This window comes from Prionailurus viverrinus, chromosome A2, assembly GCF_022837055.1.
Source record: "Prionailurus viverrinus isolate Anna chromosome A2, UM_Priviv_1.0, whole genome shotgun sequence".
Taxonomy (NCBI): Eukaryota; Metazoa; Chordata; class Mammalia; order Carnivora; family Felidae; genus Prionailurus; species Prionailurus viverrinus.
In genome coordinates this window covers 74,527,277-74,548,218 of record NC_062562.1, presented here as the reverse complement: position 1 = coordinate 74,548,218, position 20,942 = coordinate 74,527,277, and the positions used below count along the sequence as shown (strand labels likewise).

The following is a 20,942-nucleotide window of genomic DNA, read 5'->3' as shown; positions in this document are numbered from 1 at the left end:
TTCGTTCATTCGAGGGCTGGTGATCAATAAGGCTTTTCTAGGGCAAATTTGGACCGGCTGCTATACAAGCCTAGGTACCCCTCCTCTATTTCCTAGGCCTGCAATGTGTGATCTGGAATGTGGAATTCTCCCAAAGGGTCTGGAAGGGCCACTTGTCCTCAGGTTCCAAGGCTGACACAATATCTCAGTTCAGCTCTCTCTGAGCAAACCCTTCTCAGTTCAGCCCCAGCTCTTAGGTAATGAAGCTGGGAGTGGTGGGGTGTGGGGAGCAGCTCTCTCCAGAAGCATCTCTGATAAGAAGCAGAGCGACTTCCCGCTCCAGGAGCCATGTGAAGATAGAGACTAAGTCTTACTCTTGAATATCCCCTGCCTAGTGCTTTGCCCAAAACAAGAGAACTGGCTTGTGGATACAGACCTCTTGAAGTTCCCTCTTGAAGCCAGTGGGTCTCAATTCTGACTACACGTTAGAGCTCTGAAAACATGTTCTATATCCAGAGCAGTTAAATCAGATGTTTTTGTTTTTCTTGCTTTCCTATTTCATAGCATCCTCAATGTCATTCTTACATCAGGCTCAGTGATGAGCTTCTGAGGGATGTTTCTGACGATGACCTTCAGTAGAGAGCAGCACCCATCAGTCCCGAGGAGGGTTTGCTTAAACATGATGTCAACTCGATATCCAGTTTGGGGCTTATCTAAGCTTCCACCAGTTTATCTATTTTATTTATTTATAATTAAAAAAATTTTTAACGTTTATTTATTATTGAGAGACAGAGAGAGACAGAGCATGAGCATGGGGGGTGGGGCAGAGAGAGGAGGAGACACAGAATCCGAAACAGGCTCCAGGCTCTGAGCTGTCAGCACAGAGCCCGACGCAGGGCTCGAACCCACAAACCGCGAGATCATGACCTGAGCTGAAGTCAGACACTTAACTGACTGAGCCACCCAGGCACACCTATTTTATCTATTTTAATGTACGTGTTAGCAAGCCCTCTTGCTCAACTATAAACCCCAGCTGTTAAAGCCAGAAGTAGACAGGACCACTTAACTCATGCTCTAACTGCAACCCATTGTTCTTATTTCTTATTGCACTTTCTTGAGGCATTGAGGAAGATGTTTTTCGATGACCAGAACATTCCAACTGCCGTGTCAGGAAAGCCCTGATAGCAATGGAATGCCTAGAAGACCACACCCTCCACGTCCCCATCCCTGCCTACGATCCCATGCTGAACACACACTACCATCCCCCGCTGTGGTCACTTGCTCTCTGCCTGCTCTCTTGCACCTCCCCCTGCTCCCAGCACCTGAAATAAATCTCTCTCTTTCTCTTTTCCAAACCCTTGTCTCTTGAGTTATTGGCTTCTCTTGTGACAGGCTTATCCAAGTTTGGTCAGCGACAGGGTTGGCAAACCCAGCCAGGAGCTATGTGTCCAGCTCCCTGGGTTCTCCAGGACGGGGCAGTTCAGCTTGCCACCACCAGGGCTCACCTGCTCATTTCCTGAGTTAGGGGCTGTGATAGGTCATTGGGTAACACTTACACATAGAAAGCATAAGCCCCAAATACCAAAAGTGGTACAGTGAGAAGGAAGTCTACTTCCCACCTTGGCTCCCCAGAGGCCACCGTTTGTACCAGCTCATGTTTCTTCCCAGACAACACACCCGTATAACCTTAGTAGAGATGCATCTTACAACTCTCGTGTGCTTTGGTGTGTTGTAAATCGTTCTGAAAAGAAAGATACATTTAGGAGTGACAGTAAAACCTTGGATTGCGAGTAACTGTTCTGCGAGTGTTCCGCAAGACGAGCAAACGTTTCTAATAAATTTCAGCTTGATGAAGGAGCGGTGTCTCGCAATACGAGTAGTATGTGTCGCCGAAGGTCACGGGATCACAACTGAGCTGAAGGTGCTTGGAATTCGCTTTGATACACAAGTGCTTTGGATCACAAGCATGTTTCCGGAACGAATTATGCTCGCAAACCATGGTTTTACTGTACTGCACTCTATCTACTTCACAGTGTATATTTGCCTGGTAAAAAAGCTCTGTTTCTCAAACTTATTTGAACCCAGAATTCTTCTTTTGGAGAAGAGTCTTTTTTTTTTTTTTTTTTTTTTGAGAGAGAGAGAAAGGGCACAAGTGAGTGAGGGGCAGAGAGAGAGACAGAGAGAAGTGGGGCTCACCTGAGGCTCGTGATTTTTTTACCTGATGTGGGGCTCGTGCTCACTTGAGGAAGATTCTTAAAGACATTTTCTAGTACTGGCATTTTCTGACACCACATATAGGAGAATGCTCATGTGGCAGGGTCCTGTTTGATAAATTAGCGAACATGTCTTCATTCCTGGTCATTCCTGGGCCTTTTGACCTTTCCCCTAATAGGGCATTGGCATAGCATTCTGGGCTCACGACCCCAGAGAAAGGAGGAGTACAGCAACACAAAAAAATGTCCATTCTGGATTTCTCACTTTCAGATTACATCTTTGGGACAACAGGATGAGAGATAAAGCCTTTGAGTTTCAAAAGTCAAAGCCCTAAGGGACTCGGGGCCGGCAGTTTATGACAGAAGTCACAGATTTGGATGGCTGTAAGGGAATAACTTTTTCCCTGCCCTAGGAGACCCTCTGAATTGAGGAAGGGAGAAAAATATCAGAACAAGATTAGGCACCGGTGAGTGTCCCAGAGAAGGGGAGGACATGATAGAATCCCCAGAGAAGTTTGCTACCTCCCCTTGGTAACTCCGAGGGGAAAACAAACCCCACGGGGAAGTCCCAAGTCCAGGATGGCACAAAGTGTCTTAATGAGAACTGGGTTTTGCCGCACCGGGTAGAAACTCCACAATAAGGGATTTATACACTTTGAAATTTCCTTTATCTTTAAACAAATTGTTTTAATTCCAATATAGTTCACACACAATGTTATATTCGTTTCAGGTGTACAATCTAGTGATTCTGCACTTGCATACATCACCCAGTGGTCATCACTGAAGGTGTCCTCCTTCATCCCCACCACCTGTTTCCTCCAGCCCCCCACCTCCCTCCTCTGCTAACCACCAGTTTGTTCTCTACAGTTAAGATTCTGGGTTTTTTGATCTCTCTTCCCACCCCCACCCCTCGTTCACTTGTTTTGTTCTTAAATTCCACACATGAGTGAAATCATATGGTATTTGTCTTTCCCTAACTGGCTTATTTCACTTAGTACTATACTGTCTAGATCTATCCATAAAAATATGAAACGCTTCATGAATTTGCATATGTCATCTTGGCTCAGGGGCCATGCTAATCTTTGCATGGTTTCCAATTTTAGCTCTGATTTTTAGTATATCAAAGCGAACACTAAAACTTATTTCTCGTTAACGTAAAAGTCCGGGTTGGTCATCCAGGGCTAGAAGCGTGCTCCACATTGTGAAGAACCCGGGTACCTCCATGTTGTTGCTTTGTCTCCCAAGGCCTCAACATCAGATTTCCAGTTCTGGGCAACAGGATCGAGGAAGAGACAGTGAAAAGACAAAGGGAACCCACATGCTGTTTCCTAAGAAAGGTCTATGGAAGCTCCCATATATTTCTATCACATTCATTTCACAGGAAGTTACTCGCCTGGTGTTATGGGTTGAATTATGTCCCTCACAAAGATACGCTGAAGTCCTAACCCCCATACCTGTGAGTATGACCTCATTTGGAAATAAGATCTTTGCAGATGTAATCAGTTTAAGATGAAATCATTAAGGGTGGGCCCTAATCCAATATGACTGATGTCCTTGTAAGAAGAGAGAGAGACACGGACACTGGGAGAAGACAACATGTGATGCTGGAGACAGATGTGGCTTTCAAGTGGGATTATGATGTGAGGAAAGCTGTATTCTAAGGAGACTATCTCCTCACTGTGTCATTACAATTCTTAGTGGCTGGCCAGCAGGGACCGGATCTTGAAGGACCTCGAATAGCAGGCTTAGGAGGCCTCCGAGGGTGGAAAATATCTGCAATGAGATGCCTTCGCTTACTCTTTGAGAGGATCCTGAGACAAGGTCACACGCAGAAAGAAGGCCATCAGCAGACCTTTCTGTCTTCCTTTGGTCCATGTGTTCCGTAAATGAGCAAAAGATGGCCTTCGTGTATGGGTCCCTAGGTCGTTCATTTCTTCACTGCGGGCTGAGACCCCTTAGCTCAAGAGCCCACCAGCACAAAACTCAAGTTTTTACACACCCTCTTATTTTATTTTATTTTAAATTTTTTTAATGTTTATTTATTTTTGACAGAGAGAGACAGAGCATGAGTGGGGGAGGGGCAGAGAGAGAGGGAGACACAGAATGGGAAGCAGGCTGTCAGCACAGAGCCCGACGCGGGGCTCGAACTCAAGAACCACAAGATTATGACCTGAGCCGAAGTCGGACGCTCAACCGACTGAGCCACCCAGGCGCCCCAGACACCCTCTTATTTAAAAAGTAACTCAAACAAGCAGATTTTTAGCCATTTAGAGTCTGTCTGCTTTGCATACTTTGCAAGACACAGCTCACCCCATATCTGTGAGCCAGAGATAAGATAGAGCCTGACAGTTATAAGACCCCAAGCTGATCTTTGACCCAGACACTCCCCACCATGTTGCTGAACATGTAAGCCCCTCTCTGCATCCCATATCCCCCCCTCTTCTGGATGGAAAGGATCCCTCTCATTTGCTCGCTTTAAACTTCTTATGTCTCATGCTGTCAGAGACTTGCTCTGGAATGTAATCCTGTTCGAGAACAACCTTGTTAAAACTTGTGTGTTACTGCCTCTCATGATCATATGTTTGTCCTTGGCCAGTCCCAAGTCCCTCGAACCTTGACACCATACCCCTCTGACTCCTTCCTGAGACTGCAGCTCAGGGTAGGGCTGAGGCTTGCACACAGGCCCTGTTCTTCCTAGGTGAATCCTCTGATTTGACCAAAGGGGAGAGAACATACTGGGTGGAGGGGATGGATACTAGCCAGGGACCTGGAGATGTGGCCCTGAGGCTCTGTCCTTAGCTCTAGGGAAGGGCAGTTTTCAGGATATGGCCAGGATGTCATCAAGAAAGGGTACACTCCTTAGTGAAAACCCAGACAGTGAAAAACACATACTGCATGGTATCACTTATATGTGGAATATTAAATTTTTATTATTTTTTTTTAGAGAGAGAGAGAGAAAGCATGTGAGTGAGGGAGAGGGGAAGAGGAAGAGGGAGAGAGAGAGAGAGAGAGAGAGACTCCCAAGCCCATGGATCCTGATGCGGGGCTCAATCCCACAACCCTGGGACCATGACCTGAGCCAAAATCAAGAGTCATTGGATGCTCAACCAACTGAGCCACCCAGGTGCCCCTATAGGTGGAATCTTAAAAAAAAAAAAAAAAAAAAGTCAAACTCATAGAAACAGAGTAGAAAATTGGTTGCCAGGGGCTGGGATGTGGGGGAAATAGGGAGAGGCTGGTAAAGGGGTATAAACTTTCAGCCATAAGATAAGCTATGAGTAAGTTCTGAGGACCTAATATAAAACATGGTGATTACAGTTGAAAATACTGTATTGTATAATTGAAATTTGCTAGGAGAGTAAACTCTAAATGTTCTCTCATGAAAGAAAGAAAGAAAGAAAGAAAGAGTGATGAATATGTTAATTAACTAAATGGGGGAATCCTTCCACGAATACATATATCAAATCACTGAAATGTACACTTCAAATATCTTAAAATTGTATATGTCGATTATACCTCAACAAAGCTGAAATTTAAAAAAAAATAGGGCCACATCTGGTCATGATCTCTTCACTATGTTCAGTACAACGATCACTTATAGAGCAGAGTCTAGGTATTAGAGTCTTTCCAGCAGGTTCGAATGTGCCCTAGAATATTACCTCCTTGAGGGCAGGAACTTTGTGGTCTTATGCATTACTGTATCCCCAGTTCTTGGAACAAGGCCTGCCTCACAGCTGGCCCTTAACATCTACTGAGAAAGGGAGGGGCGGAAGAATGATTGACTTCCCTCCAGGGACCCTCTCCAAGCTGGGTTGAGCCAGGTTCTGGTTTGAGCCAGCCTTCTAAGGAACAGCCCCAGAACCTTCTGGGCCCAACGAATCTTTGACAAAGACACCCCCCTTTCTCACCCCAACCACAAATACCAGTGAGGAGATGCCTGTCACATAGGAATGTCCACTCTGGCCTCTGCGGCTTACAGACCCACATTTTCCACTGTCTGCTGGCCACCTCCAGCAGGAGGAAGTGCAGACAGGCTTCATATGACTCGGCTCCGACCAATCCCTTCCCTCCCCCATGTACACCTCAGTTAGCTGAGCAGACTTCTGTGTCCAGACTTCTGTGTCCCTCCTCCACCTTCCCCAACAAGAAAAGTCCTCTCACCCTTACCTGCCTGCTACCTGAACCCCATTCAGCCTTTCCAGGTGGAATCAAAAGTCAGCAACCGGATTTCTTAGCGAGGGCTTCTCTGACCATGCTCCTCTCCCATCCTCCCCCACCCCCACCCAACGGCCACCGGCGTGGAAACCCAAGGCAGGAGGAGCGGGGGGGGGGGGGGGGGGGGCAGGTGCATCTGGGGCGAACACGAGAGGAGTGCCTGTGGGACACCCAGCAGGAGAGTAAGCTGTGACTCTTGGACTCCCATTTTACTCCTCATCCCGCACCATCCTTCCCAACCCCTGCCCAGAGGCTCCAATCTCCGCGGGGCTCTGCTCCCGGCCAACGCTCACCCAGCTACCGGCGACGTCACAGGAATCCCTCTATCTCAATGGTTGAAATCTCCTCTCCCCCTTGCGTGGGAAGGAGGGGAGCTGTGGTCCCCGGAGTCCTGGGAGGCGGTCTCCGTGGCGACTGCAGCCTGGCAGCAAGGGAGGAACCAACTTGGACCTCCCCCGGTCTGCTCTAGGAGACGGGATCCCCCGACAGAGGCAGCTACGCCCGCAGTGTCTGGAAACCGGAAACCGGATCCTCCCCGCTCCGGCTCTGCCGCACCACCGCAGAAGGGAGGCGCGGCGAGGGAGGCGGGCGTCCAGCCTCCAGCAGGACCGCGAATGTGCTGGTCTCCAGCTTTGTCTGTCTCACAGTGGCATCTCCTCTGGGCATGTTTTTCCTCTGTGGACCCGGAGAGAAGGGACTGTCCGCGATGGCCCGAAAGCAGCTTCAGCTTCAAAATTAGTGGTTCTTATTAACTAGAAGAGACTGGATTCTAGACCTGGCGTTGTCTCTGGGCTCAGTTTCCTCATCTGTAAAATAGGGATATTGAGGTTTGGATTGCAGAGCGGGAGTGCAGGGGCATTAGAGCCCCTCTGGGCCTGTGGTTCCAAGCTGGGGGTCTCTCAATTGCCAGGTGTCAGGATGAAGGGACTTGCCCCAGGTCCCAATTTGACAAGTGGCTGAGTCAGAACATAGGTCATTTCCAGCGTTTCTAACCAGCAAGACACTGGGTGATCTTTCAGAGCCTCCATTTCCTCATTCGGGGGCTGAAAAGCGATTCAGTGGAGTGTCCCCAGAATCACGTGAAATCATGGAGAAAAGATATCAAGCACATGGCACTTAATAAATGGTCATTATAGTGTTTTAAATTAATTTTTAGTAAAATGAATTTTTGGAGCATCTGGGTGGCTCAGGCGGTTGAGTGTCCGACTTCAGCCCAGGTTATGATCTCACAGTTCGTGAGTTCCAGGCCCCCTTCCCCGCCCCCTTCCCTCCCTCCGCCCCCTCCCCCCCACCCCCCCTTTCCTGGGCCTTGGATTCGGTGCTAACAAAGGGCCTGGAGCCTGCTTCGGATTCTGTGTCTCCCTCTCTCTCTGCCCCTTCCCCACTTGTGCTCTCTCTCTCAAAAATAAAAAAAAATTAAAATTTTTTAAAAAAATAAAATGAATTTTTGTTAAATGCATATTCTGTATTGGGTCTCATGCTTATTCTGTTAACTCTGCCCTCTTTGGCTAATCTGGCTTCCTGTGCTTCTCCCCACCACCCCACCCCGCCATTTCTGTAATTCTTAAGGACTCTGTTTGCTTCTCCCTCATCCTGATCACTTTACTATCCCCTGCACTAGCCCAACCTGCTACTATCTTGTAGATTCCTCCTGTCCTCACTATCCCCATGGACAAGGCCACAGACTTTGCCATAATTAACAGTTTTGTAGTTTTTACTATAGGAGCACAGTTGGGTGCCAGAAAAATAATGAACCAATGTGATCATGAAGCTTAAGGAAATGATACCAAGATGTAATATGACTTCTCTGCCGGGCACTTAAATATTGGCATCCCTCTGGTTACTGGCCTAAGCTCACTTTCCCTCTCAAGTACATGTCTGCAGACTGTTCCCAAATCTCTGTTGCCAGCTCATCTCCCTCCTGACCTGTGGACTCAACTGTGTACTGTGCAATGTCCTCATTCTTCCATTCAAGAATGTGGACCTAGAACTATATACCAATTTCCCTGATGAACATGGATGCAAAAATCCCCAACAAGATATTAGCCAACTGGACCCAACAATACATTAAAAAAATTATTCACCACGACCAAATGGGATTTATACCTGGGATGCAGGGCTGGTTCAATATCTGCAAAACAATTAACGTGATTCGTCACATCAATAAAAGAAAGGACAAGAACCATATGATCCTCTCAGTAGATGCAGAGAAAGCATTAGACAAAATACAGCATCCTTTCTTGATAAAAACCCTCAAGAAAGTAGGGATAGAAGGATAATACCTAGAGATCATAAAAGCCATATATGAACGACCCAACACTAATATCATCCTCAATGGGGAAAAACTGAGAACTTTCCCCCTAAGGTCAGGAACAAGACAGGGATGTCCATTCTTGCCACTGTTATTCAACATAGTATTGGAAGCCCTAGCCTCTGCAATCAGACAACACAAAGAAATAAAAGGCATCCAAATCAGCCAGGAAGAGGTCAAACTTTCGCTCTTCTCAGATGACATGATACTCTATATGGAAAACCCAAAAGATTCCACCAAAAAACTTCTAGAACTGAATCATGAATTCAGCAATGTTGCAGGATATAAAAATCAATGCACAGAAATCGGTTGCATTCCTATTTACCAAAAATGAAGCAACAGAAAGAGAAATCAAGGACTCAATCCCATTTACAATTATACCAAAAACCATAAAATACCTAGGAATAAATCTAACCAAAGAGGTGAAAAATCTATGTACACTGAAAACTAAAGAAAGCTTATGAAGGAAATTGAAGAAGACACAAGGAAATGGAAAAAGATTCCATGCTCCTGGATAGGAAGAACAAATACTGTTAAAATGTCGATACTTCCCAAAGCAATCTACATATTCAATGCAATCCCTATCAAAATAAGACCAGCATTCCTCACAGAGCTATAACAAATAATCCTAAAATTTGTATGGAACCAGAAAGACCTCAAATAGCCAAAGCAATCTTGAAAAAGAAAACCAAAGCAGGAGGCATCACAATCCCAGACTTAAAGCTATACTACAAAGCTGTAATCATCAAGACAGTATGGTACTGGCACAAGAATAGACACTCAGCTCAATGGAACAGAATAGAGAACACAGAAATGGACCCACAAACATATGGCCAACTCCTCTTTGGCAAAGCAGGAAAGAATATCCAATGGAATGAAGACAGTCTCTTCAGCAAGTGATGCTGGGAAAACTGGACAGTGACATGCAGAAAAATGAACCTGGACCACTTTGTTACACCATACGCAAAAATAAACTCAAAATGGATGAAAGACCTCAATATAAGTCAGGAAGCCATCAAAATCCTCAAAGGGAAAATGGGCAAGGCTTTGATCTTGGCCACAGCAACTTCTTACTCAACATGTCTCTGGAGGCAAGGAAAACAAAAGCAAAAATGAACTACTGGGACTTCATCAAAATAAAAAGCTTCTGCCCAGCAAAGGAAACAATCAGCAAAACTAAAAGGCAACTGACAGAATGGGAGAAGACATATGCAAATAACATATCAGATAAAGGGTTAGTGTCCAAAAATCTATAAAGAACTTAATCAAATTCAACACCCAAAAAACAAATAATCCAGTGAAGGAATGGGCAAAAGACATGAATAGACACTTCTCCAAGGAAGATATCTAGATGGCCAACTGACACATGAAAAAATGCTCCACATCACTCATCATCAGGGAAATACAAATCAAAACCACAACGAGATACCAACTTATACCTGTCAGAATGGCTAAAATTAACAACTCAGGCAACAACAGATTTCGCGAGGATGCGGAGAAAGAGGATCTCTTTTGCACTGTTGGTGGTAATGCAAGCTGGTGCAGCCACTCTGGAAAACAGTATGGAGGTTCCTCAAAAAATTAAAAGTAGAACTACCTTACAACCCAGCAATTGCACTACTAGGTATCTATCCAAGGGATACAGGTCTGCTGTTTTGAAGGGACACATGCACCCCCATGTTTATAGCAGCGCTATCAACAACAGCCAAAGTATGGAAAGAGCTCAAATGTCCATCGAAGGATGGATGGATAAAGAAGATGTGGTATATATATATACAATGGAGTATTATTCAGCAATCAAAAAGAATGAAATCTTGCCATTTGCAACTACGTGGATGGAACTGGAGGGTATTATGCTAAGTGAAATTAGTCAGAGAAAGACAAATATCATATGACTTCACTCATGGATCCCTTCGTCCTCAAAATGTACCTCAAAGTCTTAGCACATGCTCCTCTCTCTGTGTAGAACATATCCTGCTTGTTGATTCAGCTCCGCCACCTACATTTTCACCAGGCTATTTGTTACCTGCCCTTCACATCTCAACTTAGATGTTGCTTCTTCTAGGAAGCCTTCCTAAACCCCAGGAATTGGCTAAATACAATTTACAGGTGAGCATCAAAGTATGTAGGAGTGAAGTGACACAATGTCTAGAATTTGTCTTGAAATATGTTGAAATAACAGAAGTAAAGACGGATAAATGATCAAGAGTGGCCAAATTTTAATACTTGATGAAATTGGACAATCGCTATTTGAGAATTCATTATACTATTCCCTCTATCTTTGCATGTATTTGAAATTTTACCAGCTAAAGAAAGAGAGAAGAAAAAAGCATGTGTAAAAAAAGAAAAAAGAAAAAAACATGTGTAGACATACACAAAATCTTGATTAAGAGTGACAAGGCCAGACAGACCCTTTTGCCTTTGGCCGGTATCCCGTTCTTTGTCTCATGAATGATTAGCTTAGAACTGTTTGTCCCCGGAGCACCTGGGTGGCTCAGTCAGTTGAGTGTCCGACTTCCGCTCAGGTCATGATCTCACAGTTTGTGAGTTTGAGCCCCACATCGGGCTCTGTGCTGATAGCTCAGAGCCTGGAGCCTACTTTGGATTCTGTGTCTCCCTCTCCTCTGCCCTTTCCCAGCTCATGCTCTGTCTGCCTCTGTCTCTCAAAGGTGAATAAACGTTAAAAAAAAAATTGTTTTTAGTTAAAAAAAAAAAACTGTCCCCTTGAAACTAGCTGGACTCAAAGATAAACATTTCCTGTTTCGCTGACTGAGACGTCCCCTAAATGCAAAAACAATCCCAAGTGTAAGTCCCCCACACCTGTAACCTGTCTGCTCCTCCCTACAGAAGCCCGAGGCAAAACCGCCCTGCCTAGATACTCCAACCGTCACATCTGGGGAATACTCCTAATGCCATAGCCTGAATGAAATCGATATCCTTCATCATCTGGATTTTTTCTGACAAAATTTTGTCTTTATTCTAGAGTTTCGTAGTACTCCTCTCCATCATAGACATCATACTGAACTGTAATTGCCTGTCTGTTTGCCTGTCTTTGCTAGTATCAAGCACAGTATCTGGCAGAGAGTAGATACTCAATAAATATTTGTTTAAAAATGGTCATTCTGGGGGGGGGCACTTGGCTGGCTCAGTCAGAGGAGCTTTTGACTCTTGATCTCAGGCTCATTAGTTCGAGCCCCACACTGGGTGTGGAGATTACTTAAAATTTGAAGAGGAAAAAAAAAAGGTCTTTGTGACTGTTCTTTCTGGTCTAGCCTGAGGGCTCTTCTATTCAGGCCTTCCTAGTTTGAAGGAATAATGTGAAACCCAGCCCATTTAGAAGTTTTATACTTTGAATACACAAATTGAAAAGAAGGGAGGCCGGATCATAGTCCTGTATTGGCTTTTCTAACAGTTTAGTCCCAAGACCATTGTCAAGGAGGTCTGGTCTTCCCCTTTCTAGTCAGTGACAGCTAACAGTGGATTCCAACTGTAGCTCACCTGGGAGTTTTAAAAAATACTGGTATCTGGGCCCTGCCCCCAGGGATTCTGGTGCAATTAGTCCACAGTGTGGCTGGCCAATGGACTTTTTTTTTTTTTTTTTTTTGAGAGAGAGAGCGCACAAGCAGGGGAGGGGGAGAGAGGAGGGGGACAGAGGATCCTAAGTGGGCTCTGTGCGACATCCGCGAGCCCGATGCAAGGCCTCGAACTCATGAGCCATGAGATCATGACCTGAGCCAAAGTCAGAGAGTTAACTGACTGAGCCACCCAGGTGCCGCTGGCTAATGCATTCTTAAATGTTCCCCAAGCACTTCCAATTCCAATGGGTAGCCCCCAAAACTGAGAATCACTGTTCAATCTGAGACATCAGCAGCCTTCCCTCCTGCCAAACTAGTAGAAGCAGCCTCAGTGGGACAATGAAGTGAGACTCCACCCGGTGGCCCGTCACTGGGATTGGGAGTCTGTCCGGCAGTCTCAGTGATGGCAGCCCCAGACAGCCACAGGCACCCCAGTGTCACCAATCTTGACTGGTGGCAGGAAGCCATCTCGGGGGTGGATGAAGTTCAGGCAGCTCTGATCTGATCAAGAGCCCTGGCTGGGGGAGACTGGTCTTCAGCCCGACCACAAACGTGGCTGAAAGGGGCACGAGAAGGATCGTTTGTGTGGCCCACTCTCATCAGTTGATGACCTCAGTGTTGTCACCTGAAAGCTGCCCACCTGCTAAGTAATCATGGGGAGTAAACGAGTCAGTGTAACGAAGTGTAAGAGGGACGTAAGTCTTAGCCGGGGTTATTGTTGTTGGGAGAGGTGAGGAAATGGGGTAGCTGTTTCAGTGGATGAAATAGGATTATTTGCACACCTCTCCTCCCCCACCGGGGTGGTCTCGTCACAGGAAGGTGTCACAGTTGACTTGGTTCTGGTTCCTATCTTAATGAAAAACTCTCCACGTTTATACTGTCACAGCATAAATGAACTTCTGTTTCATACGGTATGTAGTTTTCATCTTCTAACATGCTCATGTTCTGGCAAGCTTCTGATCACTGCATTTGTCTCCTTTGGGACATCAGTAAGACATTGGGGTTGTACCAGGACTTGTCATGTTTGAGAAGGCACCTCTTATCATGTGGGGGCACAGAGTGACATTTGGGAGGGCCCTTGGGTCTCCCTGTACCGCCCAAATGCTGTGCTTATGCCTGTGGCCTGGCCTCCTGGTTTCAATTATTGGGAACAAGACACTTAGGAGGCTGACGCTTCAGAGCCAGGGACAGTTGGGTGTGCCACACTCTGTCTGCGTGAGGTTACTGGGTTATGGATCCTGGATGGAGAGACGCGGTCAAGAAACCCGGCTGCTCTTCTCTGGGGACTCTGACCTCTGCTGGCTCAAGTCTGTGGTGTTGCCAGAGCTATTTCCAAGTCCTTTGGGCTGCTGACCCTTCCGATATCAAACTTGGAGCACAAGCGTAGCAACTCCACCCGTTGACGGGGATAAACAAGAATGTTCTGCCCTCACCCGACAACCGCATTAATTTTGCCCTCCTGATGGCATAAGGCCCAGGAACTGTCAACAATTTTGATCAAAAACTGCTGACACAAAGTGAAAAAAACAAAACAAAAACAATTCATAAGAAAAAAAGAGACTGTAGGCTACTTCCTTTTTTAAAAAAGTTTATTCTTTTTTTTTTTAAACATTTGCTTTTCTTCTTAAGTTAATCTATTTATTTTTGAGCGAGAGACAGAGCAAGTGAGGAGGGGCAGGGAGGGAGAGAGAGAATCCCAAGCAGGATTCTTGGAGAATCCCAGGAGAATCCCAGGCTGTCAGATGGAGCCCAATGCTGGGCTCAAATCCACAAACTGTGAGATCATGACCTGAACAGAAAACACGAGCTGGACACTCAACCCACTGAGCTACCCAGGCACCCCTGTTCTTTTTTTTAAATGTTTATTTATTTTTGAGAGAGAGAGAGAGAGAGAGAGAGAGAGCACAAGCTGGAGAGCGGCAGAGAGAGAGGGAGACAGAGGATCTGAAGTAGGCTCTGTGCTGAGAGCTCGAATCCACGAACCCCTGAGCCAAAGCCGGACGCTTAACCAACTGAGCCACACAGGCTCCCCTGTGGGCTATTTTCTAATCCCCTGGAACACTGAGCCTCTGTTGAAAGTATTGTTGTATCTAAAATCAAAATTCTGATATCAAGTGCCTTGAACACAGCAGAAGCAGGGCAGTGACATTTATCAGTGTCTTTCGTGAGTCAGCCAATGATAAATGCTTTACGTATACTGGAATATTTAAAATCCTCTAAACACAATTATCTTCATTTTTGTGGGTCTGGAAAAGGAAGCTCTTAAGTTGAGCCAACACCTCAAAAGTAGCATGGCTAATATGTGGTTGGGCCTGGAACACCATTCTGGATCAATACACAGAGTCTACGTTCTTAGGAGAGGCAAGTAGTCTACTTGGGCTGTCTTAATATGAATAAAATGAGTAAATATCTTTTTAAAGACATGGATTTTACAGAAAAGGTAGAAAGTACATTGAGGCAAATACAAACACAATCAAATAATCCTCCATCCAAAGTTACTGCAGAAAACATTTTAGTGTCATATCTGAAAATATCAGTATATCTACCAGCTTTCGTCATCTGAGCCTTTGTAGTGAGCTTTTTTCTAGGCCAATAAATGTAGATCTGTGTCATTTACAGCTGGCTGGATAGTATCTCAGTATAGGCATGTCTTCTAAATTATTCATCTGGTTCCCCTATCATTAGACAGTTAGATTGTTTCTAATTTTTATTTTTTATAAATAGTGCTTCAATGTCTTTTTTTGTACATCTTTGGGTGTTTTTATTATTGTTTCCTTAGGGGGAAAAGTCATAAATGTCAAATTGCAAGGTCAAAGGAAATGCACATAATTCGTAAAAGACAAACTTTTAGATTAAAGTATATTTTGTATGCAGGAAGTGCCCACATTATAAGTGGACAGTTTGATCAAATATCTCAAAGGGAACACATTTGTATAAATACCATGCAAGTCAAGAAATAGAAAAATATGAGCAACCAGGGGCCTCTGAGTGCCTCCTCGATCAGCTGAGTGCCCAAATCTTTTTTTTTTTTAATGTTTATTTATTTTTGAGAGAGACAGAGTGTGTGTATGAGGGGTCAAGGGGCAGAGAGAGAAGGAGACACAGAATCTGAAACAGACTCCAGGCTCCAAGCTGTCAGCACAGAGCCCTACTCGGGGCGTGAACTCATGAATCACGAGATCATGACCTGAGCTGAAGTCGAATGCTTAACCGACTGAGCCACTCAGGAGCCCCTGGACACCTTTATTTTTAAGTTTATTCCTTAGTAGCTTATATCTTCGGTTGCCTTTTTTTTTTTTTTTTTTAATGCTTATTTTTGACAATGAGAGACAGAGTGGGAGCAGGGGAGGGGCAGAGAGAGAGGGAGACACAGAATCTGAAGCAAGACTCCAGGCTCTGAGCTGTCTGTCAGCACAGAGCCCGATGTGGGGCTCGAACTCACGAATGTGACATCATGACCCAAGCTGAAGTTGGATGCTTAACCCACTGAGCCACCCAGGTGCCCCTCTTTGATTGCCCTTGTAAACAGTATCTTCCGGCAGGGAGGTCTTTAAATGATGCTCTGCAGAGGAAATAAGTGAGGACTCTTCAGAAATTCAGTATCTTTCAAAAATTTTACTTGTCTCTTTTGTTTGTAAACAATTATTTAGAATGCTCATGGTGACTTAATAATGTGTCCCCTTGGCTTTTAATTTCATGGTGGTACAAAGATAACTCAGAATTCCAGAGCAGTCCCAAACTGCATGGTGGTGTTGGAAGCTTCCCCAGTTGGGTGGTCGCTGCAGAAGCTTCTACTGCAACTGACAGGGCATATCTAAAGACTGGGTCATTTCACGAGTACTTATTAAATACCAGATACTAAGTGCCGAGGAGAGTCATAAACCAGACAGGTGATGGTCAAAAGCACGTATGAGGTTTTCAGTTTCCATACAGGGAGAGATTCCACCGATAATCCAGTAAGGACAAGAACTTTCCATACCTGGGAAAAGGCCCTGAGGTGGAAAGGAGCTGCACACATTCAGGGAAAGGCCCAGATGTAGTGAGTAAGAGGTGCGTCCTGAAATGGGTCTCCAGTCGTGAATGGGGAAGCAGGGTCCTCTGCTGACACTATGTTCTTCCCACTCTGGCTCAGCAGAAAAAACCCAAGGAAGTGGCCAGGGCACCAAGGGTACGAAGGGCTGGAGGCTGGAATTCGGTGGTCAGGCAGCCCTCGCCAGGAGGTGGGGTGAGCCTGGGGAGACTGAGTCGGAGTCCCGGGTCAGCCTCCTTCTACGTGTGAAGGAGGGCCAGTCACCTAACTCTCCTTGGGTTAGAGCTGACCTGAACATCTGTCATTTTAGCTTACTTCCTAGTAAAGTAAAAAACATTATTGGTGAATTGACCATTTAAGAGATAAACATATAAAAACACTGCTTTAATAATGGCAGGTTAAATTTATCTGAATTTTTATTTATGTTTAATAAGTGGCAGGTTGGAATACTTCAGCTTTTGGTTTCTCCTTTTTTTGCTTTTGTTTGTGTGTTTCTGAGAGAGAGAGGGAAAGAGAGAGCAGCGCTCTGGGGAGAGGGGCAGGGGGAGATGGAGAGAATCTTAAGCAGGCTCCATGCTGGGTGTAGACTTAGAGCTCGGTTTCACCACTGTGACATCGTAACCTGAGTCGAAATTAAGAGTCGGTTGCTTAACCGACTGAGCCACACAGGCGCCTTTGGTTTCTCCTTCTATTAAGCATTTAACAATCTATAAGTGTAAACATGACAATCTGCTGTTTTTTTAAAGTTTATTTGAGAGAGAGAGAGGGTGTGAGCAGGGGAGGGACAGAGAGAAAGGGAGAGAGATTCCCAAGCAGGCTCACTCAGCACAGAGCCTGTCAGCACAGAACCTGTCTCGGGGCTTGATCTCATGAACCTGAGCTGAAATCAAGAGTCAGACACTTAGATGACTGAGCCACCCAGGCGCCCCAAGAGGAGCTGCTTCTTAAAAGGACCCTTTTGAAATATGGGGAATCCTTTTGTGGTGGGAATAACTTCACCCTTGAACTTGATGCAGTAAGGTAGTAAATGGCAAGCATTCTGGTTAATCATGTAAAAGACTGCCCAGGGTGGGAGAGTGTATGTTTATATACACAGAATTCCTTTTATTCACACTCTGCTGGGTCCTGTGTTTCTGGGACAGACACCCAGTCATTCCATACCACCTCCCACCAGGAAGCCACCGTGTGGCCCCAAAGAGATTAAGTGTGAAAGTGCTAACCGAAGAGCTAGGCAGGTTGGGGGTTATAGTTAGGTTGGGTGACTTCCTGGGGTCCCTGAGTATCTGGGAAATGAGGGAAGGGGTATTGCAGGGTAGCCCGCTGAGAAAGAAGAGGGAGGCAGAGACAACGGTAGAGAGAGCATCCCAAGCAGGCTCCACGCTGTCAGCGCAGTGAACCGTGAGCTCACGAACCGTGAGATCGTGACCCGAGCTGAGATCAAGGGTCAGACACCCAACCGACTGAGCCACCCAGGCAGCCCTAATTTTCTTCCTAAGCTGGCCTGCCCACAGTTCAAAATTTGGCACTAGTTTCCATGGGAAAATGCTGTCTGCCTCAGCCCTGAAACCCCTTTCTCAGCTCCCGGTCCAGCTTCCCCCTGAGCCCAGCCCAGCCCAGCCAAACCCAGCTGCTGAAGCCAGCGGACCAAGCAGCCACGTGGCTCATCTCCCGGGTTGCCTGCGACACTCCCCCATTTGTGCCTTTGTCCTGGCGTCACTGCTAATACTGCCCCTTCCTCTCTCCAAAGTGCCCCAATACAGGGGACGAAGCACATATTTCCTTATTGAGAACCCGCCTGGGGTCTCTTACTCCACAGTTAGCAAGCAAGTTGGAAGCCTGAGTTTGGAGAGAGCCCAGGGACACTGTGCCAGTTCCCAAAGGGCAAAAGGAATGGGGAGCGTGCGGAGGTGGGGGGGGGGGGTCTCAATTGTTCAGCCTCATACGGGAAAGACCCAGAAGGCAACGATGCACATTTTGGTTCACCTGTACACCTTGCTCACCCTCATTTGTCTGAGCACCCCACCCCCCACCTCCACATTCTAGGAACCCAGATGCAGAAAGCACGGTACACTGGTCCCAGCCTGTGGTTCGGAGGAAATCAGTCGTTCCAGCTAGCACGTGGAACATCGAACACGTTCCACTGAACGTTTACTGACATCCTCCTTTGGGCCAGGAATAGGCATAGATACTGGGAATCTGAAAAGGATTTCAAGGGGGGTAAACAGACTTAGAATAGGGTGAGGTAAATGTTAGGAGGTGAGCCCCAGATGCCACAGGAGCCCAGAGGGAGAGCTGGCTCACTTTTCCTGGAAAGGAGGCGGGGTGGGTACCAGGAAAGCTGTCACAAAGGAGCTATTTGAGCCTGGTCTGCAGACGAGACAAGGTATCAGCTATCTCCATGTGGGAGGCAGGGAATTCTCAGCTTTCAAGAGCCAAACAGCCTGATTGGAAAAAGGAGAAAGTGTGAGCCAGCAGTAGAACCCAGGCAGACAGATGAAGGAGAGGATGTGTAGTTCCCGGAGGGTGGGCTGGCTCTGGCTCTCCTTCCAGACTTCTCTCTCAGGGACAGCGTGCCAGGACTCGAGCTGCTGCGGCTGGCTCTGAAGGTCAGTGGCACCCAGATGGCCTGTGGGAAGGAAGGGCGGGGCTGAGAACCAGGCCGGCTCTGATAAAGTTTATCTGACATCTGATAAACTTCCTGGGGAGAAGGGTAGAAATATGGACAGTGTGACCATTCAGAGAAGCAGGAAAAAAATAGGCCAGTCCCAAGCTCTGGCTTATGCTTGACTAGAGGGAAAGGTTTAGAAACAAGCTTGCCCTCGCCCACCCCTCCAACCTCCTGCAGCGTTCCCCCTCCTCAGATTCCTCCAACTGATGGCTTTGCTCAGCGGTGGAGAATCTGGATACTGAGGGTGCCATTACGTTTTAGGGTCTGGTTGAGGTAGCACCCGCAGTGCTTCTCAAGCTTTGGCGCCCCCTGAGGAGGCCTGTGAAAGCACAGGCTGCTGGGCCCCAATCCAGAGTCTCCAGAACCATTTTGGGGGGGGGGGGGGCGGCGTGCAAAACTGCACTTGTAACAAATTCCCAGGTGATTTGGTTCTCGTGTTTGGAGAACCATCGAGGTAACCCATGCCTGGTCTTGCTTTGACCCCGGGGCCCTGGAGAGGCTGCCCGAGGCTTTGGAAACAGAAGACTCTTGTGGTAGGTTGGCATGACCCCTCAGTTTTCACCTTTATAAAAGGGTAATTCTGAGTCTCAAATAAGACCTTCGATTTGAAAGCCTTTTGTGAACTGAGAGGTGAGCTTCAAGTTTAGTTACCAATGTGCTCAAACCAAAAGTTGTAAAATATGCTGGTTTCTTCTAAAATCATTATCGCGGAGACCTAAGGACCACGCCCACATCAGGATCTCCTGGGATGTGACTTATAACTCAGATTTTGTTGGTCTGAATCTTGTGTTGGGGTCCATTGTTACATTTACATTTTCTTTATTATTATTATTTTTATTTATTTATTTTTTTTTGAGAGAGAGAGAATGCAGGTGCATGAGCTGGGGAGGGGCAGAGGGAGAAGGAGAGAGAGAATCTTTTTTTTTTTTTTAGATAGATTTCCTTTTATTTTTTTTTAATTTTTTTTTTTAACATTTATTTATTTTTGAGACAGAGAGAGACAGAGCATGAACGGGGAAGGGGCAGAGAGAGAGGGAGACACAGAATCGAAGCAGGCTCCAGGCTCTGAGCCATCAGCCCAGAGCCTGACGCGGGGCTCGAACTCACGGACCGCGAGATCGTGACCTGAGCTGAAGTCGGACGCTCAACCGACTGAGCCACCCAGGCGCCCCGAGAGAGAGTCTTTAACAGGCTCCCACATCCAGTGTGGAGCCCAACTCGGGGCTCGATCTCACAACCGTGAGATCACGACCGGAGTTGAAATCAAAAGTCGGTCACTTAACGGATTGAGCCACACAGGTGCCCCACGTTTACATTTTCAGCACATCTTGGGTGATTCCTGTGCAGCCCAAGGATTGAGAACAGCTAGCGTATGTTGGGGAGTGAGTGGGAGATGCAGAAAGTCACTCTTCAGTTTTCTGGATTGCTGTGGGTCCACTAAGACCTCCCTCCTCCTACCTGGCCCTGTCTCCAAGCCTCCACATTGTTGAGGGATTGTCACTTCTCCAGAAGGCTACATCTGGGCTGCCAGGCTCCCAGCTGCGTGCCAGGCGCCACCTCCTGGCATCCCAATTTTGTTATTCTTTTCCTCCTGTTGTGTTAATCATATCCTCCCACAGGAGTGTTCAGAACCTTTTTAATGTCAGAAGGAAATGTGATTCTCTTGCATTTGAGAAGTTTCAATGTCTCCTTCAATGTCTCAACTACTTGTGATTTTCCTGTCCCAGGGTTTTGGAATGAGCTATCCAGCAAAAGAGGTGCAGGCATTTAGTGTGCAAAAGTGAAATGTAGACTGGGCAGATCTCTTCTTGCTGGAGTGTCACCTATCTTTGAAAGTGTTACATCCCCTGCAAGGGTGTGGCTCGCCGTGCAAAGTGGCTGAGATCCCTAAAGGATGTCTGAGGCGTGCACCTGTGTGCGGCTCATGGATCCTTCTGTGGCTCAGTTTGTC

The 20,942-nt window shown here is 46.4% G+C and overlaps 1 non-coding gene across 1 annotated transcript; it reads right to left on the bottom strand.

The window, feature by feature from the left end:
• Positions 1-3,212: 3,212 nt before the first annotated feature.
• Positions 3,213-3,314, bottom strand: LOC125161371 (U6 spliceosomal RNA). The gene has a single exon (XR_007150583.1). It is a non-coding gene; the product is annotated as a U6 spliceosomal RNA (small nuclear RNA).
• Between the last annotated feature and the right edge of the window lie 17,628 nt (positions 3,315-20,942).